This window comes from Vanessa cardui, chromosome 18 (genome assembly GCF_905220365.1).
Source record: "Vanessa cardui chromosome 18, ilVanCard2.1, whole genome shotgun sequence".
Lineage (NCBI taxonomy): Eukaryota > Metazoa > Arthropoda > Insecta > Lepidoptera > Nymphalidae > Vanessa > Vanessa cardui.
In genome coordinates, this window is record NC_061140.1 from 9,156,171 (window position 1) to 9,183,992 (window position 27,822).

General features: G+C 31.8%; 1 protein-coding gene across 2 annotated transcripts in view; it reads left to right on the forward strand.

The window, feature by feature from the left end:
* Nucleotides 1–27,822, forward strand: part of LOC124537474 (sodium channel protein 60E) — a 201,646-nt gene that overhangs the window by 120,763 nt on the left and 53,061 nt on the right. The gene's annotated exons all lie outside the window — the stretch shown is intronic.

Here is a 27,822-nt window from a genome sequence, read left to right on the forward strand (position 1 = left end):
CCCTGGAACTCAGTGTAATGTCGTTCGAAGTCGCGTTGGAGGCATGATTCATCTCCAACAGAGTGCGCTGTCAATATACCCTGACACGTACGAATATACATAGTGATTGTACAAGTTTATTTATGATTAATATGAAACGGATTTACACGTTTTATTGATAAATCGTAATTGATGTATCGTTGGGACGTTTCATTTTAGACATATAATTTATTTGGAATAATTTTGTTTCGACACAATACTACACAAATTAATGTCGAAAATTGAAAAAAAGGGCTTTTCGTATTTGCGCACCAACGGTTCCCTACCATTACATACCATATAAGTATCTATAAAAATGGCAAAAAAAACACGTCTGTTGTATGAGCCCCCCCCCCCCGACTTGATTATTTATTTTATTCTGTTTTGTTCTGTATTTCTTATTATAGCAACAACATACTCGTACATCTTCTATACAATTTCAAGTGTCTGCTTATCCCAGAGCATGAGACAGCATGCATACAGTCTGGTGATAAATGGATAGATGGACAGACGGGCGGATGGACGGACAGCTGAGTCTTAGTAATGGGGTCCATTTTATCCTTTGAGTACAGTACCCTAAAATGAATATATAATTTCTTTCAGTTTTCTTTTTAATGATGAGGTTGAACTGTTGAACTTTCACTTGGTGGTAGGGCTTTGAGCAAGCCCGTCTGGGTAGGTACCACCCACTCATCAGTTATTCTACCGCCAAACAACAGTACTCAGTATTGTTGTGTTCCGGTTTGAAGGGTGAGTGAGTCAGGGTAACTACAGGCAAAAGGGACATAATATCTTATTTCCCAAGGTTAATGGCGCATTGACGATTTAAGGAATAGTTAATATTTCTTACAGCCTCATTGTCTATGGGTAATGGTGACCACTTACCATCAGGTGGTCCATATGCTCGTCCGCCAACCTAGACATTAAAAAAAAAGAACTTTTTCTAGTAAAATATAACAACTGTCCTGAAAACCGCGGTATGATTAATTGTGGGCGGAATTAACTCGCCAGTGGCGACGTCATGACACTAGTTCATAATCAGTGACGAGTAATTTGTATCTGCTTGGTTTTTGTACTGTTTTTATTTTTATTTTTGTAGTAAGATGAAGAATTTACAGGTTTTGGCAGTACCCAACAAAAGAGGTTGAACATTAATCCTTATGCGAGCTGCTATTAATAATAGACTTTGTTAATATAATGCAAACAATTTTTAAACTAAGCATTCTTGCTTATTATGATATTAAATATTATTAAATATATATTATTATTTGGTATCTTTTAATGTTTGATGGATTTATATGTTTATATTTTGAAAAAGCGATAACCTTTTCTTTATAAGCATACCTATATTTCGATTTCTTTGTCTAAATAAAAAAAAAATATTAAAAAAAGAACTCCAGTGTACTTCAACCTTTAAGTCTTGATATTTAAAACGGACAATATCAATCATATTAAGATAAAATACATGCTGCAAACGTTTAGTCACGTTGAGGGATAGATCGATCGCCAAATGTCATGTCGGTAAAGTTATCGGCGCGGTTATCGGTATCATTAGGGACAAATTGGCGGGAAAGCCGGTAACGTTACAGTTAGAGCGATCAGTCTATGCCATTAGGTTTACCAGGTCTATTACAACATATTTCAAAATCTTTATACAAAGCTGAACTCGAATGAAGTTTTTTTTTTTTTAAATCAGAATAAGCTTCATGTCAATATTGACACGTGTCAGATTATATTATTTTTTGTCTGTGTTTCTCTTGTCTTATCTCTAATTTTTTTTCTTAATTTATGTAGTTCTCAAATTGTTTTGTGAGTAAATAAATATAAACCAATACTTTAATGTATTTATATATACGATATGTGTTTCCGATTTTTAAGATAAAGAACGTTTTATATATTTCGTATGCTCGCAATTCCGAATACAGACTATACATTATGGAATTTTGAATAAGATAATCTCAGACGAATTGAATGACAAATATGACAGACGAGTATATGTTAAGTTTTGAATAAGGCTTCATAACTTATGACAAACCACAAGCTTAGAAGTTTGGACAGATTTTTTATATTAATTTCGGGATATTTAACATGGTAAATATATTCAAAACATTTAAGACAAAACTGGCTAATTACATTAAAGCACAATCATTTTGAATAACAATAATAGTATAATTTGATATTGTATTATTATTGTTATTTAAAATGATTATTTGAACAATAACAAACTAATGCGTTGAATGGCTAGTTATTTTAAGACGAGCACAAATGTTACCTTACTTTTTCTGTGTATTCTCATGTAAGCGACTGTTGTCTTTTTGAGAATAAATGTCTATAAACCTAAACCTAAAAATCCCGAAATGAATACCTTTAGTAATAAAAATAACCATGATAATTTAAAATCTTATATAAAATACCGTTACGGGCCAGAATACTTAAAATTAGTAAAACATCTAGAACGCGTGCGGAAAAAGTGTGAGTGTTTGGAGGAAGCATTGACGTTCCTCATAAAATGTCGGAACGCAAATGTGATAAACATGGTAAATATCCCGAAATTAATACCTTTAGTAATAAAAATAACCATGTTAATTTAAAATCTTATATAGATTTTTTGTACTCGTAATATTATCTGTACCATATTTATTTCTATATTATTTATGATTTAGAGAAAATATACGTATATATATTTGATGTAAAACTTAATAAAGAAGATCATTTGTTGTTTATCCTTCCTAAATTCAGATTAAACTTTACTCGGAATATACATATATTGATACCAAACCGCTGATATCAAATCGTAAACAAGCATTTATAAACAAATAACAATCAATATAAATTCAGTAAAACAATTCAAGAGTACCGTCTCCTCAATATATTCTAATCCACTTTATTTGTCTCAGCCGTAGGTATCGATGAATGAATGGAATGAATGAGTGAACGGGATCGGATCGAAAACAAGAATGCCTTGAGTCGGCTCCTTTTATAAATGAAGAAGTTTCTTGGCTCTGTGCCTAATCATTAAACAACGTCAATCTAAATACGTAAATGAGCCTCCGGGTCTCAAAAACATTACCCATCTAAAGCAGGTCACGTTGATTTTAACTTTTAATAGTTCTGATCCTGATTAAAGGGTGGATGCAAAATCGACTATAGTTTGTCTAGAAGTTAGGGTTAGCTCCACTCCGAGCAACGCTTCTGAAGATTAGAACATGGAAATATCAATAAAGAACAAAGACTTCACGGGGTTTAATCAGCTGACCTAATGTAGCCTTCTTATGGCTATTACATTAATTATTCAATAGCCGTTTATACATGACCCAAAAAAATCTTTATATATATATTTTTACTTTGTGAAGTTTAGATGAATACCTAGAATTAAATAATACTCATAATAGCACTCCAAATTAAATAATTACTTACTGGTATAACTGACGATTATTTATGCAAGACGGCAGACAGGAGCTGGATGCGAGAAGCTGGAGAAAGACCACAGCCGAGAGAGCTGATAATGATGATGAATGATGATGATAATGATAACTGTGTTATTAATTGTTATTATATAAACATAATATTTAAATAAACATATAATTTGTCACAAACAATATCTAAATAAGGAAAACTTGGAATATTTTAGAAATATTTGATCCCTTCTTTCTGCTAATGTAATTTTAATACAAGTATTTCTTAGATAGTAAAGATATTTTATTTGATGCAAGAGCACGAACATTATTTAAACACTTCCAGTTTAGATGTTATTCATCCAAGTCGGGCTTTTATTACAAGTAGACTATGTGTATGTTTCAAGCAATTCTATTTATAAGCTGGCTGGAGAATATGTTACTAATTTTGAAACAATTGAGAATTTAATTGAAACGTTTCGTTTGGTTATTCAATGGTAGAATTTTCTAGATTGCGTTATGCAGAAAACATCGGTTGCTGATTATATACAGAAGAAGTTCTTAAACACCTAATCTTTTGTTTGTGTATAAATAATTCCTATCAATATTCTTCTTTTAAAAGAATATTGATAGGAATTTAAGACATAATTTTATTTGTCATGTGTCACTGCAGTGTTATTGTTCAAAAACGTCTTTAGTCCCCGTCAAGATAGTTTAATTGTGGCCTCGCAATCGTTTGTTTAAAGTCTTTGCCTCCATAAGTGGTTCCGTATCGATAAATCCTTAAAAGTAGGAGGAATCCCAGAAATATTATAAAACAATTGAAAACACTAATTTAAAATGTCGTCATTCGATAATCAAATGATTTTGAAAATTCAAATATCGAATTAAATATAAATTGAAGTAAGAAATGTTCGTTGAAAGAACGAAGCGAGTTGAGCTTTAAATGTAGATTTATTAACACATAAGGATTCTCGTACAGTAGGTTACTTCTTACATCAAAGAGCTCGTGATGTCGGAGTATCTCTGCTTCTTTTAGTTTGTATTGTACTGAGAGCTCGACAAGAAGTTTGTGGTAAACAGTTCACTGACTCAGCTAACAATCCAACGTATGTGCTGAGCTCTTTTTCAATTTATACAGAAGAATTTATATACACGTCTGCAGTAGTTGCAAATCACCTTGCATTCTGAATCCACATAGGCAATCTTCACACAATATTGTTTTTATATTTACAAAAAATATGATTGCTTACAATTCTGATCGGTGCCGTTCAATAATTAAATATAATCTCAATGCTTTTGGTAAATTCTCTGTACAATTTGTACATTTGAACGCTATTTTGATATTATTCATGTACCATATTATTTTACAAATGTTGTTTTCCTAATAGGCTATTTGACAATGCGAAAAATAATGTGAATTATTGTAATCAGTGTTTATTATGATTTTAAAAATGTTTATTTACTAACGAAAGTTGAAAATAATGCTTAATTTATTCAAAAATCCATAAACAAAAATGCATTTTTTCAAACGTTTGTCACATGATACAAAACGCTCCTGATTGACCGGGCTTATGATGAAGTCACTTTCTTGTTAACCTTGCTTTTTTACTATATGTACCACAGATTAAAATACAAGAAAGTGACGTCACTGACCCCATTGCAGCGCCATATTGTCCAAGTAGCGTTTTTGGGCGCTATTTAAGTATGGAATATATTATATTTTTCGGTAAAGTACTAGAAAAAAGAATATAAACTTTTACTGGGTTCCTTAACTTCTATTAAATAATATAAAATGGATTTTAAAAACCAGTTAAATAGCCTATTATCTTGCTAGTCTTAAAAGCCTGCCGAAGATACAATGGTGGGTTAAAAAAGTGTCTCTGATAACAAAGAATTCCATATTACGCGTAACCGTAACGCAATTTACATTTTTGTTATTGGAATGATTCATCCAAAACAGTCTCACTTAAATAATCGACATAACGTCCGCCAATTCGCAACGAACTAACATGTTGAAATAAGATTAAACCGTTTTCGTCTCCAGACACACAAATCCAGACCAGGGGAAGCTGTAGCTCACCAGGGACATTTACTTGCGATTTTAATTGTATACTATTCTTTATTGGATTCAGTTGTTATTACAGATTAAATGAAATTTAACTATTATATAATTTTTCTGTTCCATTGTCAAAACAAACGTTATAAATTTGTAGCTGGCAAAGCGTACGAAACTATTTTCCGACCTCCGTACACCGGTTTTCATAGATACGCCACTCTGATGTCCAGGGTTCGATTTCCAGCCGAATCGATGTAAAAAGTTCATTACTTTTCTATGTTGTCTCGGGTCTCGGTATTTGTGGTACCTGCGTCACTTCTGATTTTCCATAACACAAGTTCTTTAGCTACCTTTATGGGGATCATCATCATCATCATCAGAGTAATGTATGTGATATTGTCCAATATTTGTTATTAATATTTATTTATTTCTTAAAGAGCTCTCACACCAATTGCCGCTTGTCAACAATGTTCTGCCATTTTGAAGCTTATGACTGCGCATGCGTGTATATTATAATCAAGCCAATCCATAAAGCATTGTGACGTTATTACATTTATTCCGTATATATCTTCTCTATGTTTTATTTTAAATTATATTGAAAATAAGATCATCGAATTGTTTAAGTGACTGAAAAATATTTGACTCACAATCCGATTAAAAAATCTCGTGAAAACGGCTTATCCGACATAAACGCTCTTAAGTCTAATTGGATTAGAATGTCAGTACTTATTGTACAAAGTAATAAAAACAGAATTGATATCTTATAAAAGATTTATAATATTGCGAATTGCACTTGGAAAAGTTCCACTATCTTAATTATTTTAATAGCTTGTTTATAAATTGTTCTAAAACTTTTTTATTCGAACTCTGTACTGAAATGAAAACAAACATTATACTCGTTATATGTGACATAAGCACCGAAAGTTTTCACGAAATTTCAGTCAAATCGGAACTAGTTTGAAATTCAGTTGTAAAATTTCATCCTTATATACGAACAAATGAACAATCGTTAGCGTTCTTGTATCTAAAAGTGCTCTAAACATTTAAAACAAAAACTTAAACAACTGACTGCTGAATGCATTAGTATTTAATGTTGATAGAAATTTGGAACCTTTTTTATAATTACCTCCTTTTAAGTAACATTCGAATTTTGAATTGGATTCATGCAAGTCTGACTGAAGAGGGACAACCAATATTCTACTATCAAACAGAAATACTTAGGTTTGTTGTGTTTTGATTTGAAAGGTGACTGCCAGACTAAAGTCTACGGGGGGTGCCGGGGGGCCACTGACAATCAATTGTTTTGTTTTTTTAATTATTTTAGGCTATGTAACAATACCTTCACAATGTCAAAAGAGTAAGAAGTACATTTTGACAAATAACGTCTTCAATTCTCGTGTTGTACCATAAAAATAATTAAGTTATTTCAAATCGTCAGATCGATTTTGATCGAATATATAGTTTTATTGAAACATATAAAATATGTAATGAGGCATGATGTCGCTACTAAATGTGGATCGAACAAAAAGTTTAATGGCGCTACTTTTATCGCTCGAAATAATTCAATCAAAAGTACCTACTCGTAATTATCAGTTTTCCGGCTATAAATTTCAGTAATAAACTAGTGAAGTTTCGAACTGGTGGCAAACTATTTCAGATGCTGGTATTGAATTGGAATTTGAAATTGGCCAATTCCAATTTAATAGCTACTCACATTCGCCACTTCGTATTGGTCATAAACTACTTCTAATAATTGTAATTACAGCATGTAAACTACACTAGCTGCGATAGTGTAATATATTTATTTTCATAGTCCGATTCTTTCAATTTTAAAACAAGATTATGTGTAATACTGACCAATACCAATGACAGATAAAATTATTTAACTTTAATCTGAATCGTAATTGGTCGATGGTAGTCGATGACGTAATAGGTGACCAATGAGAGATCTTTATTGACCAAGAATAGTAAATCTGACTTTGACAAGGGTTTCAGAATATGGAGGACCTTTCTTTCTTTTCTTTCTCTGATTTGTTGAGAATAGTTTTGTACCAAATCTATAAAGCAATATTATTTTAAATAATATATATTATAATAATATATACTTAAGATAAGTATTTTTTTTTAATAAATAATTATTTATCCTTTCCAACTCGCGCGCCAACTTTAGTAACTTGATAATACTCTAAATATACCTCAACGCGAACGCCAACTTCGACAAAGTTTTAACTCAATCGGATAAAGGATAATTAAATAGAGGACTTTGTGCAAGCCCATCTTCTGCCAAACAGCAATGCTAAGTTTTGTTGTGTTCCGTATTAAAAGGTGCGTAGGCCAGTGCATTCAATACATTTAATTATATATTAAATAATAGACACAATAAAGCAAGTTAGTTAACAATGTTGGAAATAATTTAATAAGAAAAGCAAAACTATCTTCACAAAATCGTATCTTAGATATCCTACCGTCAAACAACAGTACTCTGCATTGTTGTGTTCTAGTTTGAAGGGTGAGTGAGTCAGTGTAAAAACGGGCACGGGGGAAATACCATCTTATATTTATTTAACGCATTTGCGATGTTAGATATGGTTAATATTTCTTACAGTGCCGTTGTATCTATAATGTATACCTATATATTATAATATAGTTTGGCGGACAAATCACTACAGGCACAAGGGTCATAACATCTCAATTCCAAAGGTTGGTAGCGCAGTGACGGTGTAAGGAATAGTTAATATTTCTTGCAGAGTCATTGTCTATGGGTGATGGTGACCACTTACATCAGGTGGCCCATATGCTCGTCCGCCAACCTATTAATTAAAAAAAGTATACAACAGAAAAAGACAAAGATAATGAAAAAGGAACGTCACCTAGACATAACGGATTTTCCTTACATGAGGATATCTGCCAGTTCGCTCCACTAGAATAGAGAGTAGGTAGCATAGAATAGAATAAACTGAGACAGAGTTATAGACTAAACACGTTTCAAATAAATAAGCTATTCTAAAACACTCGCACATGTAAATAATTCTTAGCTAAATCAACAGGTTCCTGCTTATCATAAGCTGTGTATATTAATACCGCGTCTCGCTTATTTGTCAGACTGAAAACTTTATTATCGTGTGTTGGCAATGAAGTCGTGTTATGCCAAGCGACTGACATTATCAGATTCAGTATAAGGAGTCGTAATAAAATTAAAGAACACTTCACTCGACGAAGTAAATTGTGTTAAACAGTTTCTATGTCTTAACGTGGAAACGATTTATATTACTCAAGTAAATTTATACGTAAGTACTTTATTGAAACACAAAATAAACGATATATTCGAGGTTTTCGATTTGGAACCTTCAAGAATAGAGCGTACTCCTTCCGTATTGGCCGTTAACAAACCTGCAAGGTCTCTTGTGATGCAGATGTCCACAATCATAATCAATTTCCATCAGGTAAGACTCCTGTTCGTTTGCCCCTTATAACATGAAAAAGGTTCAATTAAGAGACTACAAAATATACATACAAGCACCGACAGAAATCTTTTTTCAATAGTGAATAGACAATAAGTACCCTGAAAAACTAGTACACACGCACACATATAAACATGTATATACCTACATAAAAAGTTCTCACACATAAGCGTAGATTTCGATTATAATCAAGTACCTATGTATTAGTTAATTTTCGTGTCCTATATAAATTTATAAAAGGAAATAACTACGCCGAACTCATAGTTTCGTTTGGGTTCATTGACTTCTGTAACGCAGGTTTACCTAGTTTAGGAGTCGAGGGCTTCAATAATTGTAATTGTAGGGTATGTTTCGTTAAATAGTGAAAAGTGAAATGATAACTAAATAATTTACATGAAAGTCTTTATTTCAAGATTGCCATGTTTATAAATATTAAATAATTGTGTATAAATAATGAATATAAAAATATTCATTGAAACTGTCCGGTTGACATAAATAACAAGAGTATTTAAAGAACTATTTGCCTTTGTAAACCAACTATATTTCGTTTCATTGTATTTATAATTCATCTCGTGCTCGGCGGTGAAGGAAAACATCGTGAAGAAACCTGCATGTGTCTAATTTCATCTAAATTATGCCACGTGTGCATTCCACCACCCCGCATTGGAACAGCGTGGTGGAATACGTTCCAAACCCTCTTCTTAATGGAAGAGGAGGTCTTGTCTCAGCAGAGGGAAATTTACAGGCTGTTATTTTACTTTACTTTACTTTACTTTATGTTTACGTTAATGCGCAAACAATCAGAGGGAGATCATGCGCAGAAATAATGGCTTTACAAACTTACGTTCTTTTTAAAACGGGACGGTGACACAGCTTCTTGACAACACCAGACATGTACTAAATTTTTTTGATAGAAAAAATCAATTCTCATCAAGTCCTCGATAGGTATCGATGCCATGGTAATTTATACATTAGAACGACAAAAAGATGATGAGATCCTGAAATTGCCATTGCCGGCCTTTAAAATATCACCTGTAAGACCCCCGGTGTTATAGATGTCCATGGGCGGTGGTAATCACTTTCCATCAGGTGAGCCTCCTGCTCGTTCGCCCCCTATAACATAAGAAAGGCAAAGTTAGAACAGTTGAACCTTAATCAAAGAATACTCTTCAAAACCGAGCACGGAGCACTGAATTATCATGTGCTTAACTTTTGTTTAAAATTCATATCATGCTCTTTGATAAAGGAAATCTACATCTGTTGGATAAATATACCGCGTGGATCGTACTGTTAAGGAGGTGGAATAAGCTCTAAATGTATTCCTCGAGGTAAGGTCAAAGTATCATTAGTACAATGGGTCAGCTGTACGTTAACATATTGAAAATTCAAAAGGAAAACAATAAATAGTTCCGTGGTGTAATATTTATAGTACACAAATTAGATGTAACATCGGAAAATGCAATGGAATGAAAATAAAACCGATTACTGCCGATTTACACGACCAATAGAAATAGTTTCCCTATCGCGCCATTCGACGCTATTCGTCGCTATAGATTCTCGGGTCAGAGAAAGCAAGTGTTTGTAAATCGACGTGTCAAATTGACGATTATATTCGGCCATATGATATTACAAGTTATTACGTTTGTGCAAAGATCATATTCGCATGTGATCGGTATTACGAATTTTGCCGATGCTACATCTAAGTTGTGTCCTACTATACTTAGCTATCTACCCAATCAATGACAGTCCGCATTTACAACAGCAGCCACAAGGTGTATGTATCTAATTCAAGTTTCGAGCGAAACTAAACATTTCGTCTTAATCAAACACCAAGTGAGCTAACAAAATGTTGATACGGTTACTAAGAGTTGAGTTAAGTTTCGGTACAGCTGTTGTAGTACAGGTAATAACTCTCTATTTAATCTATGAAACTCAAAGGTAATTAAATGGCATTGCAATCTTTTATCTGTATATTATATAAAATTAATTCATCACCTTTGACATATAACTAGTGTTTCCCTCTCGACTATGTGCGCGTTTGAATTAAACTAAAATTTTATACATCATTCTAAATCAAAAGCCTAAGTTATATATATAGGTCCAGCCGTTTCAGAGATTAGCTGGAATAAACAGGCAGTCAGACTAAAAGTGTAAAAATTGTTATTTTGTTATATGAATTTAGTAAAAAGCGGTACATTTAATATTACAAACAGACATTCCAATTTTGTTATGTGTATATAATATAGGAAGGTTTTTTAATTATAGGCCATATAAAGGTTTCTAGTAAATGGTATTCGTACGTAATGTTAAACATTTTAATTTGAACTGAGTTCGTGAGTTTAGTGTATTTAAAAATCTCTTTAACATTAAAGATTGCTTGGAAAAAAAAAATTTGCTGAAGTACAATATTGTTTTGCTTGTGAAATACATTTACAGCAAAATTAATTATTTTTAAAGAAAATAATATAAATTTAAGTGGTCCCTTAAATTGCGTACAAAAATAACTTCTCATTGTTGCAATATACAATTTAATTTTAAATTGATATTATATATTTTTAATAATTATGCTGGTGTAATTAAATTCTTAATTTTGGCAATATATTTCTTATTAAGTGAATATCTTAAAGCTAAACAAAATTAATTACATTCATGACTCGTGTGCGATGTTGTGTGATTCTAATGTACCGTAAAATAACTCTTGGAAATAAACAGAGGGAAGCAAGATGAAAATAAGGCGTTATTTAAAATCCTGCAGCTGCAACATTCACGTTTAGTACTTGCATCGCGTTGAGTCATTAAAATTTTATAGTTTTAAAAATTCAAGCACGACTTTCGCGAACAAATTCTACTCTAAATTTTAAATCGAAATAAAACTGTTACTATAGTGGCCACTTCTTTGCTTCTCGATTTCGAATTTCCCTGTTCGAATTGGCTCGAAACCAAAATGAGTAACACGTGTATTGATATCGATTTTATTACGAAATTTTCACGATTTTCTGGCCAGGGGTGTTATGTTAGGTTACTTATTTTCGATTTCACATTAATCTTTAAAGAACGAATACAACAACAGCCTGTAAATTCCCACTGCTGGGCTAAAGGCCTCCTCTCCCTTTGAGGAGAAGTTTTGGAACATATTCCACCACGCTGTTCCATTGCGGGTTGGTGGAACACACATGTGGCAGAATTTCTATGAAATTTGTCACATGCAGGTTTCCTCACGATGTTTTCCTTCACCGCTGAGCACGAGATGAATTATAAAGACAAATTAAGCACATGAAACAGCGGTGCTTGCCTGGGTTTGAACCCGCAATCGCATCGGGAACGAATAAGTCAGTTTAACTTTGAAATGTTTTTTTAATGGATCATCTAATGCTAAGTGGTCACTCTGCACATCGGCAATGGGCTACTAATTTGGAAATAAGATGTTATGTACCTTGTACTGGAAATACAACAGTGATGAGTATTGCTGCTTGGGTCTTACTCAGACGGGTTTGCAAATACAAATTGCTAACGATAAAATATGTAAAATGTGACTGTAATTTATTCATTGATTAACAGACTCTGGTAACCCTCTTCGAAGCTATGCAGCAGCATATACCTGTGTTTCGCCAAGTTTGAAATTTAAAATTTACAAAAAACCATTCCGTTATAAAATAACACTTAAATTTCCGCTTACCAAACTTTCATTTTGTTTGTGCGTTAAAAGTAAGTCAAAACTTTTACAAAAACAGATCAAAAAGTTAATCCAGTCAAAATTCCGAACTTTGCAATCGAATCTAACAGACATAACACTAACAAATGTAAAACAAATTAAGACATCGAAACGTCAAACTTTGTTAACATCTTAAAAACATTCTCACGTTGAGGTGAAGCGAAGTAATCGAAAACAAACTTTAGCGTTAAATTAATTTTACTTCTTTCTTTGAGACTGATACTTGGAGAATGATATCTAATGATTTATTACGTAAATTAACATTGACGCTTACGATCTTTGTGACACCGAGTTTGTCCCGTTTGTATAGACGGCAATGGCACTCGTTTTGTTAAGTAAGATAGAAACAAATCAGCTACATTTCAGTTCATAGTCAGAACTGTTTCCCTTAAGCGTTACAAACAGAATAATATATAGATGCACTCATCTCTGTACACGTGATAAGTTTAAAACCCTTTTGCGTAGGAAAGTTGCAGTAGAACTTTATGTATTTTGGAATTGTTGCTCTTAAATTCAAATTTGGACTTCGACATGCTATGTAAAAAATTTTTTCATATATTTCATAGCTTAAGCAATAATAATAAAAAAAAATAAAATTCATTAGGAGGAAACGTGACTGCGGTTAATTTTTGAAAATTATATATTTTTCCTCTTTTCCTCTCCGATTTATTTCGTTTTTAATAAACTTCTTCTTCTTTTATTAGATAAATATAAAGATACTCGAAATATTGTTATGTGTTCGCATGTTACATAGTCTATACAGTATATTATACTTGTATAATAAATATATGTCTATACTTATATATATATATATATATATATAGTTCTGAAATAACATGATCTGGCTGACTGCGCAAAATTTTATTATTTCAGGAGCTATAGAATTTGGTGAATAGACATAGATAAAGAGATCTTAATTTACGTAATATTTAAGTTAATTTGTGAATCCACGCGTGCAAAGCTGCGGGCAACAGTTATACAAAATACATTTACGACATTACCATTTGAATCAGAAACAATTTTTTTTTACTAAAATGAAGAAAAAATTTCTACCAAGCTGTAGCGCTAAAATAGCCGCATCTTCAGGCGAAAAATGAATTAACCACCGTGTCATCTACAGACCACTGATTGCGATGTGTTTTTGAGGGATAAATGTAAAAACGTAAAACCTCAATTCTATTTATTTTATTTATTTAACAGTTTATTAAAATTTGCCAGATACAGTACAGATACAAATATATAAGTCTCAGGAAAGCAAAATTTAAAAGGTATGCTTATCCCTATAAGAGATTTCTTCCAGCATACCCAGAAGAGTGAGAATAGACAGAACAGTACAAAATAAAACTAAAACAAATACTAAACTAAAAATGAGAAATATATATATATATATATATATGTATAATACATTAAAGTTTACATATATAAATGCTTATAATATACATACATATAAATACATATGCCAAAATTAGGAGACTGATAAGAAATGCTCTTTTAACTTCTTTTTAAAAATGTGAATTGAATTAGAAGTGCGAATCGTGCACGGCAGAGCGGTCCACAAACGCGCTGCATGCACTGTGAAAGCGGAGGTGTAAAAATTAGAATTATGAGAAGGGATTTGTAGTAGGAGCTGGACATTAGGACGGCAAGGAGAACCAGGAGGATGCAAGAACTTGAAACGTTCTCGAAGGTAATTGGGATATAAGGGATTAAAAAGTATATTATAAAGGAGACATAGAACGTGAGTATCCCTGCGAAGACGTATAGGATGCCACTTGAGTTGAGCTCGAAATCTAGAGACATGATCAAATTTGCGTAGACCAAAAATGAAGCGGATGCATAAATTTTGTAGCCTCTCAAGTTTATCAAGCAGTTCTTCAGTAGCGTCAAGAAAACAGGAATCAGCATAATCTATCAGAGGAAGCAAAAGAGATTGAACAAGAAGAGTTTTTGTTTTTGTAGGAAGGAAATATTGAAGAGGTTTAAGGGAGTGAAAGGAGAAATTAATCTTTTTACTTACCTCATTGATATGCTTGGACCAGGACAGGTCACTACTGAAAAGAAGACCCAAATTTTTGGCATGCTCGGTATAATTGATTGGTATGCCGTTATATGCTAAAGGAGGAATGCTATTTAAAGAGAGACATTTATGCATATACCGACTTCCAACAATTAATGCCTGCGATTTTGCGGGATTCACGACAAGGCCAAAACTGTTAGCCCAATTGTGAATCCGTTTGAGGTCTTCGTTTATACCAGTAATAGCCGTAGTAACATCCACAACACTAAAGTGGCGATACAATTGTAGATCATCTGCATAAAGGTGAAACTTAGAAGAAATTACCGCTGATATAGTATCAATGAAGACAGAAAATAAAAGAGGGGATAGCACACTGCCTTGAGGAACGCCCGAATTAAGCGCGCTCCAATTTGAGCTTAATTCACCCAACTGAATGCACTGCGAGCGTCCTCGAAGATATGATTCAAACCAGATACACGCAGAGGATGACACGTTTAAAGATCGTAAAACGCATAAAAGAACATCATGATCTACCGAGTTAAATGCATTGCTAAAATCAAGCAATACAACTACAGTAAGTTGACGATTCTCCATAGCGTATCGAATGTCCTCCGTAACCTTTAGAAGCGCTGTAACCGTGCTGTGACCAGCTCGAAAACCAGACTGCCAAGGGCTCAGGAGACGATTAGACACGAGGTAAAACGCCAACTATTCGTGAATGATATGTTCCAAAACTTTAGAAAGGAAAGGGAGGATTGAAATTGGTCTATAGAGTGAAGGAGAACTCTTCTAGTGGAAACTCGTCTACTAAATTGCTTGCAATTTAAATTAAATTTAAAAAAAACGCCAAAACATTAAAAAAGTAGGTTTCGTATTTAATTTATATTAAGAACTAGCTGTGCCCGTGACCTTGCACGCCTTTGAATATAACAAATAAAAATTATTGTAGCCTAAGTTATTCCCTATTATATCAGTTATCTGCCAGTGAGAGTCCCGTCAAAATCGGTCCAGCCATTCCAGAGATTAGCCGAAACAAACAGACAGACAGACAGACGATAATTGTAAAAAAAAATATTTTGGTATATGTACCGTGTATAAATACATATGCATTGACTAAAAAAGGGCTATTTTTAATATTACAGACAGACACTCTAATTTTATTATATGCATAGATACGTAATTAATAAATAATAAACAGCTCTATAGTCAACATCCTAAGGCTAATATTCCTGAAAATAGACAAGAGTTAGGAAGTAGTGTCCCATTCCCGTACTTCAGAAAGATTTTTTTTTATCCGATAGTATTGTTTATGGTCGCGAGACTCCACAATATACCTGATGATTTCTCAAATTATGAACGATTCAACTTTTTTTTACTATGTTTAAATAAGTAAGATTTTTATTCTACTGAATTTGGAAGGTGAGCTCTACGGAAATACGCCATCTGCTCAATTCTGCTTTTAAAAACTCAATGATAGGTTTTATTTTTTCGTCGAGTGGACAGTGTGCTTTACGATTCCTCGTGACCTAAAAACTCCAGATTATTTGGCTTGAAAGTGTATTTTTAAATATTATTAGTAATGCGTGTTTCCAATCTATTTACAAATTATAAATATATACATGTCAATTTCTACATTAACTTTAATAAACTCCAAAAAAAAATTTAAATCCATATAAAGCTGACCTGTTCTATATACGTCGGACTGTAGATTGCAACTGTATTTATTATGTTAGGAAAAACATTAATTAGCACATGTATTTCATGAATAAACATCTAAAAGATTTAACTTACCTAAACCGAATTAATCATAATAATTGAGTAAATCTTTCAACAACCAAGTCTCCGTAAATGCATCGCAAATGACGTTACGTTTGAAGTTCGAGGGCGAATTTTTAAATGCAGTTATTTATGTCATTCGAACTTATCCGTTTTTATAGAGCATTTACTTTCGTTTTTGTATTGTCTTTCTATGTTTTTGTTTGTGTGGAATAAAGTAGAATTCATTCATTCAATTAATTAATTTCCTAGATGTTTAAGAGTTGTTTATTATTTTGTGATAATAATTAATACGCTTTATTATCTTGTATATGTTACAAAACTTCTTAATTCCAGACTTCGAGCTGGTATAAATAGCAATTTGCTGGCCTAACTCTTAATTTGAGCCTGGGACAAAAGGAGTTTTTACATTGGCTCGATGATCTTTCAAAACGGAACATAACAACTAATCATTTTTGGCTAACATAATGTAGCTAAACTAAATTATGTTAGCCAATAGACCAACTCGACAATATTTTAATATCAAACAGTAGTCTATGAATCGAGAACAGATTAAAAAAAAATCACCTTTGGTTTAATTCGAATAAAAGTTAATCGACAATAAATCGACTTTAATCGAGTTTATTTTGTTAATAATTCACTTGTACTGGTTTATGTTCGGTCCTAGTTATATTAACGGGAATGCTAACATTCTGATTCCATCATTGCAACAAATCTCCCGCTGAATCTTCACAAGATTTATTACGAATCTAACCAACCGATAAATTTCGGAACTGGAGTCAGTGTGAGCTAGTCGAAATTGAACTTTAAATGTTCAATGTCAAGATTTAAATTTGAAAATTTCAAATTTACAGTTCAAGAATATTTTCTTCTTTCTTTCACGCTGTCGTGAACAAATTGCGTTTTACTTAACATCTGTTATTGCATTTCGGATTTAAAATAAAAAATTGCTTCTTTGCTTTACTAAATAGTATTTTAAAAATTTTGCTTATGTGTATGCTTCAACTGTTACTATACAAACTGCAATTAAACATACAGCGAATGAATAGATTTACACCTCTGCAGACTGATTTCTCTCTTTCTATCAAAGACATTTTTCCATTTGAAAGAAGAAGACAAAAAATCTCGTGAAGGTAAATCTCTTTGTTACGTAACGCGTTACGGCGCCAGTCTGTCTGGCTTCCCTTTCTCTTACGCATACGGCAGCAGTAGGCAGACTCTTTCTCTCTCACTCTAACCTATAGTGCAAACCGTATTTCGGACAGACTTTTTATTCAGTTGAATTACACTTAGAATTTCAATATTAGATAGGTATAAATACTCATATAAAACAACCACTACACCTCGTTTATTTGATAAATTTAAATCTTTACACGTCATTCTATTTTTTAATTATTGTGTAGGTAGGGGGACGGATAAATGGCTACCTGATGTTAAAACGTCAGCACCACCCGAAACCAATTATTATAAATCAACAATGCGCCACTAACCTAATCCATAACACAGCAATACTATGTTTAGCTGTGTAGCGGTAAAACATCTCATGACTAGATTTTACCTACCCAGACTGGTTTGCACAAAGTCCTGTACACATGATACCATAGAAAATGTTTTTGTTCTCTTATTTACTGCTTTTGGCATCTAAGTTAAGGCCCCAAGTATTAACCCTGTGCGGCAACGGATTTTGATACGATTTTTTTAAATAGATAGAATGATTCGAGAGGAAGGTTTTCGTGTATAATATATGTACAATATAGTAAAGAAACAAGAAATAATCTGTAGTATATTTTGTATCAGCATTGCACCCGTGCGAAGGCCAGGTAAGTCGCTAGTAATTTCTAAATTGTTACCTATGCTTGTGATAATATAAATAATATTTCGGAATGATACCTTACATTCACAAAATACATAAAACAAATAACCAATTACCTGAAAAACCTTATTTGTCATAAGCTGGCATCGTAATCTAGACGGTTACGTAGCAGCAATGATAACCGTGCCAACCAATCTACTTTTGTTACATAATAATAGTTTACAAGTAACAAAACATATTACTTTTTTGATAATAAAACAATAATACTTCAATATTAATATTTTGGTCCGGCGTTGTCTAGGTAACATTGATCACCTGTCGTACGACCCGTTGTTTATTTTTAGCTCGGACCTTTGTGGAAAATCTATACATTACAATAATTAATGATAATAATACAATTCAACGAGCTAGTATATAATTGAAGCTGGATTTTAATAACTATTACATTATTAATAATAAATTATCTGATCTTATGATAATATTGTAAATGGAAAAATTCGTTAAAAGAAGACAAGTATGTTACTTAATTAGCACAGACATAGAATATAGTCTGGAATAACATATAGTTCACTCCATGTGTCCCAGGAAATATGTTTCTTTCACATTAAGGCGAAATCATTCACGGGAACTATTAATTGTATATATTTAATGAATAAAATTTAGTATAAACAAAAATAATTAATTTTATTTGAACGACTATGTTTAAAATAATCTTGGATGTTAGTCAAAAATATTCATGTACCTCATAATAAAAACGTTTAATAAGGTTTTTAAATAACGAATTGTAATTCGGCGTTTAACAAGTTGTGCAGCGGTATTATGTTAGCACTTACTGCTGAAAACTTCAACGCTGCTTCAAATAATTTTCGACAGCTCAAATAGCAGCGTGAAGATGCCTGCTAAATAAGCTTACATATTTGTTAACGGGACAAATTTTACGCGCAGTCTGTGCCTTACGTAGCGTAAAATCACTCGAAATTATTTTAAAATGAAATTTCCTATAGCAAAATCACAATGTATGGCATAAAACCTATGAAATGGTGATAGATAAAATTAACAAAATCACATATACAATATAATGAAAACTAATAAAAAGTTCTAGCCAGTAAAGATGACTCAAACTATTAATGTTTGAATTATAATAAAAGTATTATTGTCATCGGCTTCACTCCAGTTTTGGCGGATACTAGTGAGTAATAAAAAAGTAGCTTATGTACTTCTTTGGGGACTATTCTATATACCAAATCTCATCAAATTCAGCTCAATAATTTGGACGTGAAAACAAAGACAGAGTTAATTTAGCATCTATAATATCAGTATAAATTAAAGTATATGGTAGAATATAAAATATCATATCATACGTGTTACTTTTAGTACGGTTTAAATAGAAAATTTTACATATAAAATATCAAATTTGACTAAATTTAAAAATGTTTTCGCCCAAGAGGACCTATCACACAGGCTTTACTAGATGTGATGAAAATGGTTTTGAAATATTACTAGCTCGAAAAATAGTATCACACATTTTAAACTCACTCTTAAATTTCCTACGTCTTCCACTGATGCATAATATTATGACTATTCTTAAAAGCAAGGAGTAAAATAAAGTTTTTTTTTAAATGAATTAATTATTGTGTTCCTTGTGCTTACCTTGTGCCTATAGTTAGACAGACTCACTCACTCTTTAAACCGGAACATTGCTGCTTGGCGGAAGAATGAATTATGAGTGACTCTAAAGTCAAAGGGAGTTGCAGAAAACTAAAAAAATTGTATAGATGTTTCTTAGAGTCATTAGCAGTCGTAACTAATACACAAAATAAATATATCACATCAAGTTCCCAACTCCGTAAACTCGACAAATTTTCCTTTGAATGATTTCTCTGAATGATTTCCTTTGAATGAGTCGAGATGGCCCAGTGGTTAGAACGCGTGCATCTTAACCGATGATTGCGGGTTCAAACCCAGGCAAGCACCGCTGATTCATGTGCTTAATTTGTCTTTATAATTCATCTAGTGCTCAGCGGTGAAGTAAAACATCGTGAGGAAACCTGCATGTGACAAATTTCATAGAAATTCTGCCACATGTGTATTCCACCAACCCGCATTGGAACAGCGTGGTGGAATATGTTCCAAACCTTCTCCTCAAAGGGAGAGGAGGCCTTTAGCCCAGCAGTGGGAATTTACAGGCTGTTGTTGTTGTTGATTTCTCTGGAACTATGAGTTTGATTTAAAAAATAAAAGAACTAAATCTTGAGAATTACAATGAGTTATAATTGCTTCCTTATTATTATATACTTATAAAGGCGAGAGTGTTAGTGTCCTTTTTTCAAACAATACAGCAATAGCGAGTGTGAGTTTAAATTTCCACTCAAGAGAAAATTGTAATTATATATTACCAGCTGTTCCACCTTCACGTTCCAGCTCAGCCTGATGTTATATGTAATATACCGTAACGTATAACCGTTGGGGAAAACGCGTTCTAGAGTAGAAACCGCGTCTCGGCAAACGTAGTGTAGGACGTCCTCAGGCACGGTGGAGTGACGATATACGCAAGGCGGCAGGCAGGAGCTGGATGCGAGTAGCCGGAGAAAGACCACAGTGGCGTGCACTGGGAGAGGCCTATGTCCAGCAGTGGACGGGTATGGGCTGATGATGATGACGATGATATGTAATATATATATATATATATATATATATATATCTCAATAAATAGATCATTATTGGTCTATTAGATTTTCAGATCAACAAACAATTTCATCAGTATGGTTTTATTGATAATTTTAGCCATAAATTAGAATTTTATTTAAAAACAAACAAATAACGATGTTTCATAATTCAATGCTAAGTTTAATTTATGTTAAACGTGTTCATTAAACATTCTAGCTCTGCTTGAACGCACAAAAGTGCAAACAAACTATGGAACAAATACGTAGTTTCTCAGAGATCCTTAGAGTTGTAATAATAGTAGGAACAGTTTTTGTTATACCCTTTTATACTCGACGTTATTCACCTCTTATTTCACTTCTTCCTACTCTTATTCCATTTATCGAAGCAGGGTGCTCTATGATACTAACTACTTAAAACGAATTTGGCACAGTTTTGCTGCCTCGTGCTAACCTCTTTGGGAATGATTATTTTGATTCTTTGTCATTTTTTCATCTTGTTTTGTTAGAATACTAAATACAAGTATTGGTTTCGCAAAAAAACTTTGACGGTTCTTATATTTTTAACTACAGGTTGAGATGGATCAAAAACGAACACGATAAATGTGCAAAACATGGCGACATACTAAGATCTTTGTCTACTTATAATACATTCCAATTTAAGTAAGAATAAATATAATCAAACCTAACTTAACTCAGCTTCTTCCCCTTTATTAGTAATCTTCTTGTTTAATATATCCTTAATCATACATCATAAAGTGGGCCAAGAGTTTCTTAACTTCTTATCCCAGACGATATAAATTCTTAAGTGTTAATGTCTATAGTTTAAGGTGACATTTTGCTATCAACTAGTTGACTTACCCTTCTAATACCATCACTTTCCTTTAACTGTAAAATTTTGAGTTTTCTACGAAACAACTTCTCGACAAGATATTGTTTTTTAATATATTGTGTATGTTTTGAAAAATAGTATATTATGTCAACGAAGAGAAAATTCTCGGTCCGATCACTTTTGAAGCAAACGCTGCCAAAACTGTAACAGATACACGGAAACTTTGCACGGAAGATTTGTAGTTCTCTAAAATGTCAGCAGCAGCCATATGTCGATATATATATCTATTTACTTTTATGTTTATAAATTAGAAAATATGAACAATACGTTTCCATGGTTTCAACAATAAACGGTATATTTACTATGTTATTTCAATTATAATAGTAATCGTAATTCATAAAAATAAAGTTTATGCTTTGAATTTGAACTAGTAAGCCTATAGATATTACAAGATATTTTAATAAAAGAATTACATAAAAATGGGTCGTTAAGTAAAAGGTTTTAGTACCTATAAAAAGGGCGAATATAGTTATTCGCCCTTCTGAATAGTAGATGTAAGATGAAAAACTAATATTTCTGTGTCTCTTTACTACTATAGAAAATAACTTGCATAAATAAAACTTACGATAAAATGCAATATTACATATATTGTGTTTAATATTGCAATAATTCAAGAAAGAGAAGAGTTGAGATAATTTCCCCCGGGTCACTTCTAACTTCGAACTGTAAGTATGAATGTTTCTTGACAGAACAATCAACTTTATGCCCAATTTTCTAGAATAATGTATAAAACTATACAAGTTACCTTACATAATAAATAAGAATATATATATATATATATATATATATATATATATATATATATATATATAATAAACTAATTTATTTAATAGTAATAAATACAACAGTACATAGAATTATTTTGACATTAAATCGGTGACCGCCATTTTTTTTCTAATTTTTCGCGGGAATTCATCTTGTATTAATTTTTAGAGCCATACGATACGTTCTGAAATCGATTACATATTTTTTATGAAATCGAATACCATAATAAAACATAAGATTATTAAATATCAATTTAAGATAATTAGAATATTATAGTAATATAATTATTATTTCTAAAAGTAGTTTTCGTTTAGTATAAATTATTTCAATAAACAACAATTCTGAAGTATCACATATCAAGTGCTCCGTGAAAGCCGGTGTGGCTTTGTGGTTTTATTTTTTCTATTTGTTTCGTAGTACAGTTTAAGAACGAACGCGAGACGTGGAGCTCCATATTTTCTTATCACTAAAAAGGATTGCTCTCAGTAAAGGTGTTTTATTTCATACGATGGCTTTTTTAAAAGCTAAAGTTATTTTAAGCGACAACTCCTGTTGCTGCTATTGTGCTAAAGTGGAAACCTGGATAGAGATCTTTGTTATTTTTTGCAGTTCTGTCTTTGTATAAAATGTGAATTTACTTGAGTTGAGATGTTATCATTTATATTAAAATAAAAGGTGTTAAATCTTTTAAATAAATATTTAAGTTAATTTTATAATATTTCACTTATTTAAACAAAACTGTGAATGTAAAACGTTATTATTGAATTAACAAAATTAGTGAAAGCGAAAGGATATTCGAGATTTAGCATATTCTTTTATTTAGTTTAACTGGTCGCTACATATTAGTAGGTGCTGTAACAAGTATTAACCTTCCTTTATATTCTAGATACCTTATTATATGATATTCTAGGTCCCTTATGCTTGTAGAAATTGACTCATTCAAACCCAAAGACAACATATTGAGTATTGCTGTTTGACGATAGAATTATTGAATTGTGAGTGCATATCAACCAGATGAGAATAAGGTCCTATATCTCAGTAAATTACTAGTTGTTTATGGTATTTCACACGTCATATTAATATTCTGAGCGGTATTTTAATGCTAATAATAAAATATAATAATGTTTGTTATGATACAAATATATTTAATTGTGCAGTCTCCAAGAAAAGACGATAAAGACTTTGAAATACGTCTTTGATATTATCATACTAGCATGTCCTATTTACTAGAATCAGGTGAAGCAATATTGTGGTTTAAATACGTATTTTTACTACGATTATAATTTTATAAATGGCAAAATAACATTGGAGGGCGCTGTGCAGAAATATTACTTGAGTAGAAAAATTAATAGCTACTCATAGAAGTACAAAAAAACACTTTTAGGATTTAAATGAGAAAATAATTGTTCTAATGACATTTCACGTGATTTTTACCGTCTCGTAATATTTTGAAGACATTTGTCTATTCAATATTAATGGCTTTTGTTTTTGTGTTTGTTAATTGCAAAATATCTCCACAACACGGTCCAATTAATCTAGCTATAATCTCTAGCTAACCTAATCAAAATTATTAAAAAAAAACCAGAGCAAGCAAGAAGGCACATTAAAGATGTAGGTCAAAACTTAATTTGCATATTCGTTTCAGTATCACGACACAAGCTGAATATAACAGTATTACGTCAAAGTGGGCTGTGCCCTCGACTTGTGGAGATGTAATTAAAGAGCGTGAGTGGATCTCGTTTACAATATATAAATGAATATCATATGTATGACTTCAATATGATTAACTAACTAACTCTACGCGATATCGTCAGCGGCATTTTGTACCACAAAAAAAAACATCCTTTATAAATCAGCCAAATTTCTATATGGTTTTAATGCTTTAGAAGGTATGGTACCAAATAATCAGAGATACTGTCCAAAAACGTTTCAATATTTAGAAATTACAGTCAAAATATTTCTTATTCACACGCTTACATTATAAGATTAAATGTAAATATAATATTTTTAAAGAGTTTTGAGTAACTTATGTTACTCCATAAGTAAGTTAAGTAATGTGTATTACACGTAGACTAACGAACTCTCTTATTCAAGCATTTAATGTTGTTAATTCTTATGTTAAAAAATATATTTTGATGATTTTCTAAATATCTCTCCTTGGTCCAACAAATCAATAATAACTTTGAACTAAATCAACCACAGCACACCGGGTACATCACGATACATATTTTTCTATCGATGTGTTTATTTCTGACTGTACTGTATATATTTTTACTTTATTAACCAAATCATTGTTATTGATACAAAAGGCGGATTTAATGACATTCTCTACCTGTAATATGTATTATTAGTTATAAATGTCATAGAATTAATCTGTAGTAGTATCACTAATAAATATCCCAAAGAATACAAAACCAATGTATAAAATAAAATAAAGCCAAGCTGTTCGATATAACCAACGTCTCATCTCACAGAAATAATTTTAAAAATTTCTAGATTAATAGCGGTACAATTATTAATTTAAAGCAATAAGTATATCAAAAACTATAAAACAAATATTATATTTAAAAAAAAACACTTGTATCAGTGTCAGTATTACTTGCGTGCAACAACCATTTGAGCCGGAACTCATGGGGTTCAATAAACATTGGAGATATCTGCTATCCCTTTCCTTACATCATAAGAGCTCAGTGATAACAAATGATGATTAGACTTTCAAGATTATTATATTCTAGATTATAGTCAAAAAATGTCCCTCTGCTAAGCGAGAGCCTGCCTTCGTTTTGAGGCTCGGAGTTCTAATATGTTAAGCAGAATTTTACCCAACGAATGTAAATTTCCTCAATTTTTTTTTCGTTAAGCTCCGTACGAATAACGAAAAAAGTAATTTTCATCCACCAACAATGATTACATCTCAATTTATTTATATAACGATGTCTAGTACTTCCATATATGGGTCAATGAAACCTCCCAATAATTGCAAAGAAATCGTCCAACGCAAAATTCGAAGTCTTTCCAGTACAATCTGTATAATATTACGACAAAAAAGAAGCGATTTTATCTTTTAAAAATATCGAACAATTAACAGAAACAAGACTTTTGTATTTACAAAAACATTTGCATCAAAAAGTTTACAGATCCGTATTTAAAATAAAGCAAAACGTTGCGGAATCAGAATGTTTTATAGTTTAAGGGTTTTCACCACTAAGACGGGAGAATTTGTGACCAAATACTAGCGAGGCATGAAACAATTTTCCTTATTTTATGGCCTCGATATACAAATGGGCATATAGGTCACCTGATGGTAAAAGGTCATCACTATCCCCTACCAATTAATATTAGCAATGTATGAAATATTAACAATTTACATAACCTATACGCCATCAATCTTGGGAACTGAGATATTGGGCCTGTTTAAAGATGTAATGGATGATAAATATTTCTTTCAGAGCTAATGTCGATGTAGTTATCTCTTACCATCTGGTGGCTCATTAGTCGGTCCTTCACTGATGCAAAGTAAACCTCGCAGTGAAGTATTTATAAGGAGTAAAAGTAGCGTATTTAAAAAACACCAATATAACGCTTCCGAAAATGCCGCGATACTAAAAATGAGGACATCCTGACGTCAAGACGGTTGGCAACCCTATTATACGTTAATGACAGTGTTGCATGATTCATTAAACATTTTTGTATGTTATGATAATAAATGAAGCACGAACATGAAAATGTTGCGGCGTTATTATAAACGAAATATATTTGTTACAAAATTTGTAACAAGGAACAACAAACAAGACTTGAGCACCATTACAAATGCCAGCTTACATTCAATTAAAATATTATACACAATTTGCAATTATTATTAATAGGCCAGGTGTGAGCCAATATAAGCTATATTATGAATTATGCTAAAAATAGCAACCCAGTTAAACATATTTTACGTATCGATGTTCTGAGTAAATCTGCTATAAATGGTTTTTATTTAAATATATTACAAGGGCTAGTTTTCGATGTTTTTATTTCGATTAAAATTTTTTAAATCTTGCAATTTTCTTAATTTATATTTGAAACTAAATATTTTATACGTGTTTCCAATTACATTTATGTAAATGCCCCATATCTTGAAACTGTTTGCTAAGCATTTTCTTTTTAATTTTTTTATTCTAGTTAATATTTCGAGCGGAGTAAACATTATTAATAGTCCCTTTTTTTCATTGTTACATTCTTATTCAAGCAAAGATGAATGTTCTCTCGTGGTTTTCACATAAATAAAGACACTTTTTAGACTTTTTAGAATTTTAATACCTAATATCATCTTATCTGCGAATTAGGAGTGCAAACAACCCGACCCTCATTATTTCTTTTGATATCAGAAAAAATCCTAAAGTCTTCAACAAAAATCGCGGACAAACTTCACCCAGAGCATATGAGTATCTACATATAACATTCGCTTCTCAAATTTTAAAAGTAGACACGCTCGTACATTCAGGAGCGACCGAGTTGAATTTTCATTAATTATATTTAATATCGTCCGTGAATACTACTCCTTTATGTTTAGAAATGTGATATATATAAATATAATATCATTGAAATTAATGAATTCAATTATATTAGGAATGCTTTGAATTTAACATAGACTTAAATTTTAATAATTTAACCATACATTAAATGTAGTACAATAATTTTAAATTCATTTTTGTTGTTATTGTGAAAGTTATTTTTATTTATTAAGTAAACATACTTAATTATGTATGCATATGTATGTATGGCTTTCAAGTAACGATTTATAATCGCCATTCTCCTGCCCTTTATTCCAATTTTATTTAGGATCGGCACAGCATGTCCTCTTCCATACTGTGACGTGTGACGTCATATCACAAGTAAAATTCTTTCCAGACATATCGCCTTTCGCGCAATACATTAATCGTGTTTTTGGTCGTCCCTTAACTATTATACTTCTAAATAACTATACTTATTTAATACTCTATGTCTACTTAATCGATAGAAGTCCATACAACTCAAACATTTTGTTACTATGACAATTAGCAAGGGAATTGATATATTTGTTTGTTTTATTGTCAATTAAAAAGTGGTACAATTTGATAAACAAACAGAGAAAATATATTATGCTGATTAAGATGGACAAAAAAGATTGAAAAAATAGCACTATTCAATGTGAAAAAGTATTTGAAATAAATGACACTCTCACTACACACACTCCAAACCAATGAAATTAAATAGGATCACATATATT